Source organism: Podarcis liolepis (assembly GCF_965112155.1).
Source record: "Podarcis liolepis genome assembly, chromosome: 13".
Taxonomy (NCBI): Eukaryota; Metazoa; Chordata; class Lepidosauria; order Squamata; family Lacertidae; genus Podarcis; species Podarcis liolepis.
Window position 1 is genome coordinate 7,592,516 of NC_139573.1, and position 14,405 is coordinate 7,606,920.

Below are 14,405 nucleotides of genomic sequence, written 5' to 3' on the forward strand. Positions count from 1 at the left end.
TGCCTGTGCCAGTATAGCAGGACAGGGGTGCCCATGTGCTGCTTCAGGATGCCAGTGTGCCCACCACTATGTCCCATGGTCCCTTAAAAAGTCCTCAGTAAATGTCCCCTCAAAACTCCAGGACGCATGTGGTCAGAGGGCCTACCCCCACCATTTTTTGTTCTTGTGTTATGCCACACCCCTGCAGCTGCCATTTTGTGTCATCCAGATACCTATGGCAGCCATTTTGTCTTGTGCCACATACAAAACAGCAGCCATTTTATATTGTGCCACATGTCGGAAGATGAGCCGATAAGGCCTCATCTTCCTCCGAGCTTAGGCTTTGAAATCGCCTCTGAAGTGTTTAATGACCTGAGCCTTTGATAAGGCTTCAAGCACATTCTATCCAGCAGGGTTCCCAGCACAGGGAAGAGATGAGAGGTTTGGCTACATTGTAAAGAGTTTTATTTCTAAACTACACAGAACAGAAAAGACATCCTCTCTCTATGAAAGCAGAGAGCAGCTGAACAAAGGAAGAAAGGAACAAAGGAAACCACTAACGTCACATCTCATCTCCCTTTCCCGTGAGACTGCAAGGTCTCTGGAATGTAAACAGAGTCCTGTGACTCCACACAGCTGCTCAGTGAGAAACAGAAACTAACACCACACACAGAGCAGCCATTTTGTCTTGTGCCCCCCCAAACACCACAGCAACCATTTTTTCTTGAGCCACACATACACCACAGCAGCCATTTTTTATCGTGCCCCCTCACACCACGGCAGCCATTTTGTCTTGTGCCACATACAAAACAGCAGCCATTTTGTCTTGTACCACACACACACCTCACAGCAGCCATTTTATATTGTGCCACACACACACACACACACACAGAGCAGACATTTTATTTTGTGGCACCCCCCCCACAGCAACCATTTTGTCTTGAGCCACACATACACCACAGCAACCATTTTGTCTTGTGCCACATACAAAACAGCAGCCATTTTGTCTTGTGCCACACACACAGCAGCCATTTTATATTGTGCCACACACACACACACACACACACACACACACACACACACCGGGCAGACATTTTATTTTGTGGCACACCCCCCCCCACAGCAACCATTTTGTCTTGAGCCACACATACACCACAGCAGCCATTTTGTGACTGGCACACTTGGCACTTCCTCAAAACCCCAAATGTGCCCCGTGTGGTAGAGGAATTAGATGCTAACTGACCCTACTAACTGTGACGACCAGTCAGGCCTTGGGAAGGTGATAGGCACCGGAGGTTTTAAAAAACTGTCATTTCAATTGTTGTTTTTGGATACAATAACCTTGCAAGAGATTTCTTGTTGCCCATTTCCCTCGACATGCTCCGGGGAGGAATATGCATTTGATACAGAAATATAAACAACTAACTCTGGAGGCTCAGAAGCATAGCTGTCAACTTTTCCCTTTTCTTGCAGGGAATCTTATTCGGAATAAGGGCATTTCCCTTAAAAAAAGGGAAACGTTGACAGCTATGCTCAGAAGGGTTTTTTGGCTGAGGCCTCATCTGAACTATACATTTAAAGTGCTATGATATCTCTTTACAGTGGTGCCTCGCAAGACGAAATTAATTCGTTCTGCAAGTTTTTTCTTCTTGCGAGTTTTTTGTCTTGCGAAGCACGGTTTCCCATAGGAATGCATTGAAAATCAATGCGTTCCTATGGAGACCGTCCGGGGACAGAGGGGAAGCGCCGCTCTGTCCCCTCTTTTGAAGCAAGGGGCAGAGAGGAGAAGATCGCTTCTCCCCCTTGCCGCCCCTTGGTTCAAAAGGGGTCCAGGGAGAGAGGGGAAGCGCTGCGCCTTCCCCTCTGACCCCGGAGCTTGCGGGGCTGGCAACGGGGAGAAGCGATCTTCTCCGCGCCGCCCCTTGCTTCAAAAGAGGTCCGGGGACAGCGGGGAAGACGCGCTGCGCTTCCCGCTATCCCCGGAGCTTGCGGGGCAAGCTTCATTTTGCGAAGCAAGCCCATAGGGAAATTCGTCTTGCGAAGCAACTCGAAAACGAAAAAACCTTTCGTTTTGCGAGTTTTTCGTCTTGCGAGGCGTTCGTCTTGCGGGGCACCACTGTATACACTCATGGCTTCCCCCAAAGAATCCTTGGGACTGTAGTTTGCTAAGGGTGCTGAGAGCTGTTAGGAGACCCCTATTTCCCTCACAGAGTTAGGGGGTGGGTGTGCTAGGTGTTCATCTGGGGTGCTGAGCTGAGCTCAGTGGCTGGGCTTCCCCCCATGTACTGTCTGCAGTGAGCTAAGGTGGAAAAAGCAAATGCCTGCACTGAGCTGAGGAGGGAGACAAGTTGCATTTTTTGAGTTCGTTCTCAGAAGTTCCCACATATCTCAGTCAGTAGAGCATGATATTCTTAATCTCAAGGTTGTGCATTGGGCAAAAAAGATTTGTAACACTTGTAAAAAAAAGAAAGTGGGCGGGGGGGGGGGAAGCAGCTAGGGTAGAAGACTGAAGAGGACGCTACAGCTTGGGAGGCTAGTATATACCGGAAGAATAAGAAATCACGATAAGAAACTTTTTATGAAATAATGGAAATGGTTCATTGAATATTTACAGATAAATTGCAAACAGATGAAAAACATTGGCAGGGTTTTAGTAATAACCTGCAGTTTCATAAGAGTATATATTTAAAGTGGATAAATAAATGAGTAAATTAAATGAATTGGGATATGCAGAAGATGTTAAAAAAAATTAAGGAACCGCAGAAAGAGGGGGAAGGAAGTCAAACTTTGAAATGTTAAAATGATTGTAAAATTAATGAAATGTGCAAACTTGAAAAGTATAAATAAAAACTTTTTAAAAAGTATATAGTGATCATTTTATTTGAATGCCGCTTTTCCATAGTTCCAAGCTATGCCCAAGGTGGCTTATAACATGGAAAAAATCACACAATTACAAACAGAATAAAAGTCGTCATAACAATAAATAAAACAAAGTACACAACCGAACTGAAACAATTTCCACATAAATCACAAGATCTAAAATTAAGATGCAAAACATGAATATCTGTAACAGCAACAACCCCCATAACGAAAATAAACCTAAAAAGTTCCCCAGCCTGAGAGTCTGTCCCTTTAATGCTAGTGATACACAAGACTACTTATTCCTGTGTGATATTAAAGTACAGGTTCTTGTTTAAATAAATAAAAAGATTTCTATATACTGCACATAAACGGAAGACTAGTTATAGCACTCCAAGAGAGGGCCTACTTGTTGCAAATGAGTAAGGGAGTGTTGGAGCTCAGAGAGGAGAACTTGCAGGAGGCGCCATTTTGTGTGTGTGCAGAATAATAATAATAATAATAATAATAATAATAATAATAATAATAATAATTTATTATTTGTACCCCGCCCATCTGGCTGGGTTTCCCCAGCCACTCTGGGCGGCTTCCACAGAAACCAAAAAACACTAAAATATCATACATTAAAAGCTTCCCTGAATAGAACATAATAAAGCACATTGGCCTGTGACTCCATGAGAGTAATCCTTTGAGAGCCACCCCACAAGATGAAAGCTTCTCTGGGGATCCTGAAACTTGAGGAATGCACTGAAAGCAGAACAGTGCAAAGAAGAGGTAGCTCAGTTTGTGGAGACCTTCTCATAGACCAGGCATCCCCAAACTCGGCCCTCCAGCTGTTTTGGGACTACAACTCCCATCATCTGTGACCACTGGTCCTGTTAGCTAGGGATGATGGGAGTTGTAGTCCCAAAACAGCTGGAGGGCCGAGTTTGGGGATGCCTGTCATAGACACTGCCGGGGGGGGGGGGAGCCTGGCAGAAGCAGGCTTGTTTTGCAATCCTGCACAAGCTACACAACTTGGTGACGCTGCAAAGCTGCAGACCTGCTTGGAGGGGGCAATTGGGGGGCCTGTACAAACCAAGGGGTTCCTTGGTTCCTGCACATACCATTGGCCACCAATGGTGAGTGAGCGCCTAAGATTTCCAGGCAAGTTGCCACTGGAGAGTAATTTTTCTGTGGCCACAGAAAAAGGCGCATTATTGGTGTGAGGCCAGGCCTTCCTTCTTGAGAAGGCCACAGCCGGCAAGACCTATGAGGCTTAGCCCTATTGTGGCAGAAAGAAGCTCTGCCACAAAATTTGTCGTCCGTGAATGCAGTAATTATTGCACGTGGGCCCGAGCTTTTGTGCACGCATGCATGGGCCCTTGTAGGGGTGTGGCAGCAGAAGGCCCCCAAATACCACACCTGCTCCAGGTGCCATAAACCCTTTGGAAAGCTGACCACAGTAGGAGACACTCCTTGCCCAGGGCGCTGTTTCTCCAGGGCTGACTTTGCTTACAAGTCCCCGAGTGGTTTGATCTCCAGGGAAATCTGGGAATTGTAGTTCTGTGAGGGGAAGACGTGTCTCCTAACAAGTCTCAGTGCCCTGAGGAGACTACAGTTTCCAGGAATCATTCGGGGAAGCTATGACTGTTCAGTGTTGTACCACAATGCTTTAATAGTAATTTTGGCCTACAATCTCAGTCATTTTGGACTCATTGGCTAGAGGACCTGGGTTTGTGTTCACTGTATTGAGGCAATGGTTAACATGGTGGTTTTGTGATGAAGAAGTTGCAACAAACAACAGTTCTCTGCTGGAGTCCTCTCAGCCATGCAGACTCCACCCACTTCCACCATTGTTCAGGGATCATCTGCAAACTCCCACCCTAATCCCTCTTGTAAAGAGATGTCTGCAAATCATTACAATCACTCCAGGCAGAATGTTGTTTGCAGATTTCCCTTCTTATATATCTATAAGAAAAAGGACTAGAGGTTGATACTGTGTAAACACCATACACTTCAAGACACCCCTCCGCAATAATCATGGGAACTGTAGTTCACCCTTTCATAGATTCCCAACACCCTTAAACTACAACATATTCTGGAAGAAGCAGGCCGCTGAGTATCAGTAATGATTAGTATAAACCCAAAGTGTTCTTTTGCAGGGGTGCTTTTCTGGCAAACACAAGCAGGGAAGTGAAACTGAGGACAGAAGTCATTTCGAGAGTTTACAATGCTTGTAAGGAGTTTGCACATGGGGAGCTAAAGTTTGTTGTTGCACGCTTGAAGCTGACTCCTGTGCAGGATTACTTGGAAATAAACCCCTCTGCATTTGGAGCGGAGTGGGGCTCACTCCCTGTTCCATGTAAGTGTGCGTGGTGCTAAGAAGCCATAGACTGCAAGCTCTCATGTAAACAACAGCAGCCCACTAAACTTTAGGGGTAACTAACATATTGTCCAGTATGGCCCTTACTTCCAAGCAAGCATGCGTAAGATTGATCTGTTTGGGTAATGATTCCCCAACTGTGGACCGTAGACCGCCAGTGGTCTGCGAGCTTCATTCAGATGGTCCATGGTGTGCCTTCAAAAATACAGTTTCAAATCACACAGCATCTAGCCCAGTGTATTTCAACTGATACAACAGGCGGAAAAACCGTTAAGAAGTCCACCAAGACTGTCTGCAATTTTCAAGTGGTTCATTGAGTGTGTGTATGCCTAGAGGGGTGGGGGGAGTTTGGGAACCATTGTGCTAGAGTTCATCCGCACCAACTGTGTAGATCACCCTCGTACTACTCTGACTGTCATGGCTTTCCCCATAGAATCCTGGGAACTGTAGTTTGTTAAGGCGACTGGGGATTCGCCTAACAGCGCTCAGCACCATTAAAAACTACAGTTCCCAGGGTTCTTTGGGGGATGGGGGTAAGCCATGACTGTCAGTGGTGGAAGAGTGCTTTAAAAGGTATGGCTGTGAGCTTTGTCTCCTAGAAAGTAAGGTTTGGAGCAGCAAATCTTACACCCATTCTGAGGTGACTGTGGGTGGCTGTGGAAAATCTGCTCTTTTGGGGGCTTTCCCCATGTTCATTTCTCTTCACATGATCTGCGAATGCCGTTATATATTTGTGCCTTGCTTTTCTTCCCAGGATCTCAAGTCTGCGTCCATCTCCATCTCCTTCCACCCTTTTATCTTCACTTGACAGATTAAACTGAGTTAGTACATGTACCCAGGCATAGATTGTCTTTCCCACAGATGGCCTGTTGGGTTGGGATGGTGGGGAGAAAGCACGACCCCCCCAGTACACATACAGTGCAACTGGCCCGAGAAATCCTGTTAGCAGGATTGTGCGGTGCAAAGTGTGGTGTGCATGGTACAAAGACCTGCAATTCACACCACTCTTTCAAAACACATTTCCCCCTCTCAAGGAATTCTGGGCACTGTACTGCGTTAAATTGGACGAGAGAGGGAGTTAGGGCTGTGCCTCTCCTTTACAGCCAGGCACCCCCGAGTTTAGCTTATTGTTTACTTGGTTTATAACAAAGTAAGCAGGCACTATTTTCTAATTGCATGCTAGATGTGCTGTCTGCCCCTTATTCGCTTACTGTAGATTGGGTGGGGGTGCAAGGTCAGAGCTCAGGAGCAGAGCATCTACTTTGCCTGCAGAAAGTCCCTGGTTCAACCCAGGTCTCTGGCAGACCACCAGGCCTCCTCTCCTTCAACTGGAGGCAGCCATTCCACCAGACTGCCTCAGTAGGGGAGATACGGGAAGCAAAGCTTGTTCCACCAGTTTTGCCGAAAACACCAGCTCCACCAGGCACTTCTTACCCCTGAACTGTGCTAGTTGGTTGCAGAGCAGGTCCCTGAGTTTGATTTCCCCCCTCTTCTCTTCCTGTCCCTTTCTCCTTGTGTGCCTTTTGTTTTAGAATCATAGGATCATAGAATCATAGAGTTGGAAGAGACCACAAGTGCCATCGAGTCCAACCCCCTGCCAAGCAGGAAACACCATCAGAGCACTCCTGACATATGGTTGTCAAGCCTCTGCTTAAAGACCTCCAAAGTAGGAGACTCCACCACACTCCTTGGCAGCAAATTCCACTGTCGAACAGCTCTTACTGTCAGGAAGCTCTTCCTAATGTTTAGGTGGAATCTTCTTTCTTGTAGTTTGGATCCATTGCTCCGTGTCCGCTTCTCTGGAGCAGCAGAAAACAACCTTTCTCCCTCCTCTATGTGACATCCTTTTATATATTTGAACATGGCTATCATATCACCCCTTAACCTCCTCTTCTCCAGGCTAAACATGCCCAGCTCCCTTAGCAGTTTAGACTGTATGCCTGCAGGCAGGGACTGTCTTGTTTCTGCAGGGCAAACAGAAAATACAGTGATACCTCTGGTTAAGTACTTAATTCGTTCCGGAGGTCCATTCTTAACCTGAAACTGTTCTTAACCTGAAGCACCACTTTAGCTAATGGGGCCTCCTGCTGCCGCCGCGCTGCCGGAGCACAATTTCTGTTCTCATCCTGAAGCAAAGTTCTTAACCTGAAGCACTATTTCTGGGTTAGCGGAGTCTGTAACCTGAAGCGTATGTAACCGGAAGTGTATGTAACCTGAGGTACCACTGTACACACCACAATTGCCTCATTGCGTAAATCATGTTCAGAATACCACAACACACACGTAACTGGCTGTAAAGTAACATAACATTAACATTATATATAAAGTTTTATATATAATAAAACTGTAATCTAATCATCATATCAAAAATTATATGATGATTAGATTACAGTTTTATTATATATAATGTTATGTTACTTTACAGCCAGTTACATGTGTGTTGGGGCAAACCAGCTTGGACCCTTTGCCTAGAGAGCATGAAACAAGCGGAAAACCTCTTGGACTCATGCTTTGTAGACACAGGACAAGCGAATTGTGGATGAGCCCATGGTATAAGGCAGCTTCCTCTGTTCACACAACCTCTGCTGACACAGTCCTTGGGATGAAGAGCTCTTCTTCAATTACCATTCATTCAATTTAAAACATATGCAGAAGACCCTGTGACTGGAAGTTAGGACAGTGTTGAATGTGATGATATTAGCTGCTTTGAAACCCACCCTGACCAGCCTGAGACTTCCATTTCTCCTCTGCGTTCACTCCTCTGGGCCCTCTGATACATCTCCTGGCTTGGGTTGGTTATGGGGGAGCATGCAAACCTCTCAGTTGCTGTGATATAAGGGATAAAAGACTACACACATTTTTTATGAATCAGTATTGGGCAAAACAAAACTTCTTCTCTCATCCAGTATCTGTGACAGGCATTTTTTTGGGGGGTGCCTCATGGATTGTCACATTTGTTGAAGTAGTTCTTTTTCAGTCATGCCACTGGGAGCTCTTTAGCTGAGAGCAGTACCCAGAATCCTTTGCTGGTGCCGCTGCTGCGTGCGCCACTTGCTCCTCACTGCATGGCCGCTTCTGTGATGCAAATGTCGTTCTCTCACGTGCTTAGATGTTTACCGTACACCCGGCCCAGCTGGATCCCACCCAGCCCCCAAGGCCCTGCTCCTCCCCTCGCGGTTTCACACTGCGGGGTAATTATAGCCTCGTGTCGGTGAGTTTTGAAACTGAGAGGCGCTAAGAATAGCAACAGAAAAACGTCCTGCAAGATGGCGTTTCCTGAAGCTGCAGTTTCTTGTATCTCACCTCTCACCCTCTCCTTTTTCCATTGTAAAGGTCTGTTCTTTCCAGCCTCCTTTGCTTGGTCAGAGTCATTCCATTCACATGAGCTTCCTATTATGGGCCTGGTCCGCACACATGGGTGTAGTCAAGGGGGGGCAGGGAGGGGACCTGCCCCCCCCCCCAGTCAATGAAAATGCATAGCAAACTGAGGTTCTGCCCCTCACACAAGGGCTGCCCCCTATGTCTGCACATGTAGTATTATGGGGTGGGAGGATACTGAAAGTGGTTGCATGGACTTCCCTGGGGTACCCAATATGGTGCCCTCCATATCTTGTGGACTGCAGCTCCTGGTCATAGATCAGGGATGCTGGGAGTTCACAGCATCTAGAGAGCACCACATTAGCTACTTTTGGACTGCCCATCAGATTATAGGTGGTGGATGCCATTTTTAAACACTTTGCTTTGTCCAACCAACCAACCAACCAACCAACCAACCAACCAACCAACCTGTAAGTCAAAAGCTAGCACAACAGGTTGGAGGACCTCGAACCTTTCTTTCCAATTGTGCTAGCAGAGAGCCCCCCCCTTCCATCTCTTGTAAGAGAACAATGAAAATGTTATCTTCCACCTCATTCCGACCTCATTCTGCTACAGGTGTAGGCCCAGACTTCCTCCTTGGAAGCATCATATTGCGACTTTCGCTCCAGGTCTCTGATGGGTCTGTTTTATTGGAATAAGGTCACTGGAGGCTTGTGCCAGTTTTGTGATGTATGGCTTATTTACATGCATATACAGGGATTGGAAGGTTCACATCATTAGCACTTCAGCAGTTCTTGCGTATAGTTTCTGGGATGCTTGTGCACTAAAAACAGTAATGATCACAAAACCTGCATCAACTGGAAAGGCCCTCAAAGGATATCCAGCCCAGCCCCCTAATGGTGCAGAAATCTATTGCTATACAATCCCAGATAGGTAGCTATTCTCTGCTTAACAACCTCCAATAAATGAGTATGCAATAGATTAAGGGGTTGGTAGTCACTGGTAGTTTGAAGACCGTATCCTGTATCCTGTGCTAGTCTTACTCAGAGTAGACCAGTTGAAGTTATTGGCATGCCTATCTTAGTTTAAGTTGGTCTGCTCTGAGTAGGACTTGGCTGACTATAATCCCGTGGCAGTAAGGAAATGGTGTGTAAGAGATGGGTAAAAGAGCTGGTTTATTTAAGCATATTGCATGCACATAGATAGAAAAGGACATTTATTTCATATGGTTAAAGAGGCCTGGCAAAGATACTGGAAAGTGGAGTTTCACATCTCTGGGTGAGGTTAGAAGCCAGATAGTGTCAGGCACGTTGGGGCTAGAGACACCAGACATTCATTCGTTTAAAAAAGCAAAAGCTGCCAGGATGGTATGCATCTCAAACATGAAGACTAGATTCAAAATAATGAAATATTTAAAAGCACACAATTAGATATATATATATATATACAGACATGCACACTAAATCTAAAATAGTATTTTTTTTTAAAAAAAACCCCCACAAAATAAGAGCAGTAAAAGCAACAATAAGAGTAAAACCACCACTGCTTAAAAGCCTGAGAGTAGAATGTATTATTCACCTGTTAGTATTTATTCACCTGTGCCAGCAGAATATCTCTAGGGAGACCATTCCACAACAGAGGCACCACCATTGAAAAGGCATTTTTTTGTGTGTGGGGGTGACTGTCCTTTGGTACTTTACTGGGTGGGAGAAGCAGATGTTTCTGGCTCTTGGTGGAAGCCAGTTAAGATATCGGGGCCCATAAAAGTGTTTCCTCTTGAAGACACTGTCCCAACACATGCCATTCAGGATAATTGACTCCCCCTAAGGCTGTGCTGAAAGGGCCTCATCACTTGCCAGGAGAGAAGTAGGAGCTGAATGAGATAGGAAATGAGAGAAGGCCCGGGATGTTGACACTGGAGATGAAGCTGCGGCTCCAGGCAGTGGCTTCCTCTTTGCCCCTTTGAAGATGGGGGATGAGATTCCCAGGAAAATGCTCCTAGAATGTCTGTGGGATGACATTCTTGTATTCAGGGCCTACAGGCTGCTTCTTCAGGTCTGCCACAGTGGAGAACATCCATTTTACCTGTTGGGATGGAGGGTGAAGAGTGGGGGAGAGAGGAGAGGGGTGAGTGTTGAACAGGGCTGGGGAACCTTTTTTGGCTGGTGGACCAGATCCTTACCTGCCCACCCCAGAGGGCATAATTTAACAGGTGGATGGGGGCTCCCACGTGTCAGTCACCTGATTTCTTAGGTACATCAGGTGATGCTGCATTTTGAAACACTGACTGTTGGGACTTCAAATAAACAGATACAGTACAGGGCTTTTTGAAAGCCCTTTTGCAAACAGGTATCTAAAGAAGTGAGCCTGCACACAAAAGCTTATACCCAGAACATACTTAGTTGGTCTCTAAGGTACTACTGGACATTTTATTTATTTATTTCGACTGTGTTGGACCAACATGGCTACCTACTTGAATCTAGTCCCGTGCTGTTCTTTGAACCTTCAAAAATGTCGTATCTTGCCTACATTAGCAAGAGGTTATTTAGAAGCAAAACACTTTCTGGCTGAAGGAATGTTCAAATGCAGTCAGTGTAAAAAGGACTTTTACCTAAGTTATCTTGAATGTACTGTTGCTACACTTTTGCCATTTTAAGATATTTCTTTTCTTCCACTTTGAAATGCCACATAAAGAACATTTTCCTCAAACAAATGCAGTGTTTTTGGTTTTCTTAATTACAGCCCTGTGCCTTGAGCTTTTCAGACTCCACTTATGATCCAGAGTGGTAGCAGATCCTTGGAAGTTTCCACAAGTTCTGGACCCTATAGAGGTGTGTTAAAGAGGAAGGAGAGCAGATTAGGAGGTTAAAGAAATAGGCTGCCTACACACCATACATTTAAAGCACATGGCTTCCCCCAAAGAATCATGGGAACTGTGGTTTGCTAAGGCTGCTGGGAGATAAATAAATGTGAGGAATAAATGACAGTTCCCAGGATTCTCTGGGGGAAGCCAAGGGCTTTAAATGTCTGGTGTGTGTGCAACCTATATTCTACACCCCTCTCTCCTCCCCAGCAAGCAGCGAATGAAACATATATTTTAAACACTTATCTCTTGGGTTTTAGTTGTTGCATTCTTCCTCCTTTGGGCTCTCTCACTGCCAAATGCAAATGCTGATATGTGTTTTCCCCTTCCTTTCCCCTCACCTTGAAGAGTGTCATTGTGGTGCTGTAACATACACTGATGAGGAAGAGAATGAAGAAAACCAAGATGGTGGTCCATAATTTTTCCAGTTCCTCTTCGACCTCGTCGCTGAGATCAACTTCTGTCGGTATTATTATCACTGTGGGGAAGAAAGAGACGCCATTCTCAGTGTTCATAAATATAAAATTCCCCAATATGAATAGTCCATCTATCTATTGACCCACAAGTATATCCATCTACTTCTGAATCCCATCATTCTGCATAAATATGGAGCCTGCCTTCCCCTAGAATATGATTGTACAGTGGTACCTTGGTTTAAGAACTTAATCCGTTCCGGAAGTCCATTCTTAAACCAAGGTGTGCTTTCCCATAGCAGCGGGGGACTCAATTTACGAATGGAACACACTCAACAAGAAGCGGAACATGTTCCGCTTCCAAGGCAAAGTTCACAAACCAAAACACTATTTCCGGGTTTGCAGTGTTATTAATCCAAGTTGTTCATAAACTAAGCTGTTCTTAAACCAAGGTACCACTGTACTTAACTCTTATGGAGGGTTATGCAAATGTTTGTTCCCATCTAGTCTTATCTTTAATGTTATACAGGTGTCAGATAATCCTTTTCATCCACACTTCATTCACAGTCATGCTGCATCATTGATATAGTATTATTATTTTAGTCTGATGGCAACTATGAAGCCTGTGATGCACTGTGAGTATGAATGAAATGCACAAGTGTTGGTTTGTCTCCAAATTCTACATAACACGAACTATGATCATTTAAATTTTGTACTGGTGGTTTGGGGAACACATCTGTTCACCCCATGTGACATTTAGGCCAAGGCATACAAAGTAGGCTCACTCTCATGAGAGCTCTCCCTCCCTTCGTTTCTTGTCTCACTCTGCCAAAACACTGGTTCACCCATTTCTTCTGGGTTTATTTTTCATGTTTCTAGGGCATCACTTGTGATGCCCCTTTGGCCGTGTTACTGAGCATCTGAGTATTATGAATCTGCAGAGGCACCGAAAACAGTTGCTAGACATGGCAAAGTGGATCCTATCCTTGATGGCGATGACGAGGCATTGGGAACGACGGGGTGAAATAATCCTGTGGAAAACTTGTGATATTTGGAGAGAGCGGGGATGTCTTAATTCAGCCTTAGTAAGCTTATTTTATGAGGGAGCGAGTTGTTTTAGAAAGGCCACGCAGTGAGCTTCATGGTTGAGCAGGGATTTGAATCTGGAGGCCTAGCTACCAAACCCAACACCAACAAGTACACTAAACATGGCAGTGGTTAACCTTGGTGTAGAAGTAGCCAAGCATTTGGTGGGGACAGTGTAGAAAAAAGAAGTTTGTGAGTTTCTGTATGTTAAGTCTGTTGGAAATGCATTCAGTGCATGACTTGAAGGCGTTGGTTCTGCTATTAGTCTTGGTGACAGCAGACTCTGGAGATTCCTGTCATTTGGGACTTAGCTGTCCATGAGAAAGGCAGCTGAGATTTGACAGCTGGAGGAGAGGTAGAGATGTGTGGTTCTGAAGGATTCCCCCCTTTAGCTGCATAGATCTGACCTAAGAGAGACAAATCTCCCTGTTTTATTTCATAAACTGGTTTTGCCCTGTTTACCTCAGTACAGTTTTATCTGTCTCCTTTCTCTCTGGATTCTCTCTGCTTTATTCCAATCACTTTGCTAACAAAGTCAAGAGGCCACATATAAGGCACAAATATCCTATGACTGGCTTAACATCTGTCATGCAAGAAACACATCTCTTACAACTGCGGCTTCTAAAGAGCTGACTCAAATAAGGGCTGGCCACTTTCTTTCCACATGAGGAGGGCGCATAATGAATTTTGTGTGCACATGTTCATTTATCCATGCTCTTCTCTGTGGGCATGTGGATACTTTAGGTTGGTTTTGTGCCCCCCATCTCTTTGTTTGCTCTGTTGGCCCTAGATAGTTTTCTCTTATACGTTCAAATGCAAAAAAATTGCCAAAATCCCTAGGTACCAGTGTCAAGCTGTTAAGTCTCTTACAATGTTTCTAGCCTTGTTAGGTGAACAAGGGCAGACTCTTGTGCTTGAGGTCTTGTGTCTATTCCTGAGTCATTTTTCAAGGCAGAGTTTACAAGCCCCTTAAGTCATAGGAAAGGTTACTTTCAATTCTTTCACTCCGCAGTGTGTGAGCACTCCATTAATCTGGCCTGAATGCTTTGTGAATTTGGATTTACTTGCTTCCTACAAGAGGTGCCTCCAGATTGACACTGTCTTGCTGGGTGCGTCAGGGGATGAAGATACCCCACTTTCCCTGTAAGACCCCTTACACACACATACACCCATTTCCAAATTCTACTTCTTCTAACCTTTACCGCCACCAATGTTTCACAAAGAAAACGTTATCCAATTATTTTTTGGCCAACCTCTGATGCCATCATATGCTTTGTATCTGTTTGATGGGGGAAGTGGGATGGGGAGGAGAGATTATATCAGAAAACATAATTTTCTGTTGCCCTCCCTCTTTCTGTAAATAGATGCAAAGAAACTGAATATACTGACCAAAGTTTGCCTTTAATTTTTTTTTTTTAGAATATGAAAGGAAATTGTAAAACATATCTGTTTCTCTGCCATTTTCCCCCTTATTTTTTAGTGTTTCTTTTATATAAAAAAATCCTGTGGTGTGCATGTGTGT

General features: G+C 44.9%; 1 long non-coding RNA gene and 1 gene segment (V, D, J or C); both read right to left on the minus strand.

Annotated features, from left to right (window-relative positions):
• Positions 1 to 1,098: 1,098 nt before the first annotated feature.
• On the minus strand, positions 1,099 to 2,460 carry LOC310691335. Its single transcript, XR_014518471.1, has 3 exons — positions 2,094 to 2,460; positions 1,505 to 1,571; positions 1,099 to 1,404 (listed from the first exon to the last, which is right to left on the minus strand). It is a non-coding gene; the product is annotated as an uncharacterized lncRNA (long non-coding RNA).
• A 6,778-nt stretch (positions 2,461 to 9,238) lies between these two features.
• LOC310691332 (immunoglobulin heavy constant gamma 4-like) lies at positions 9,239 to 12,765 on the minus strand. The segment is given in 3 exons: positions 12,643 to 12,765; positions 11,726 to 11,862; positions 9,239 to 10,606 (listed from the first exon to the last, which is right to left on the minus strand).
• Positions 12,766 to 14,405: the final 1,640 nt, after the last annotated feature.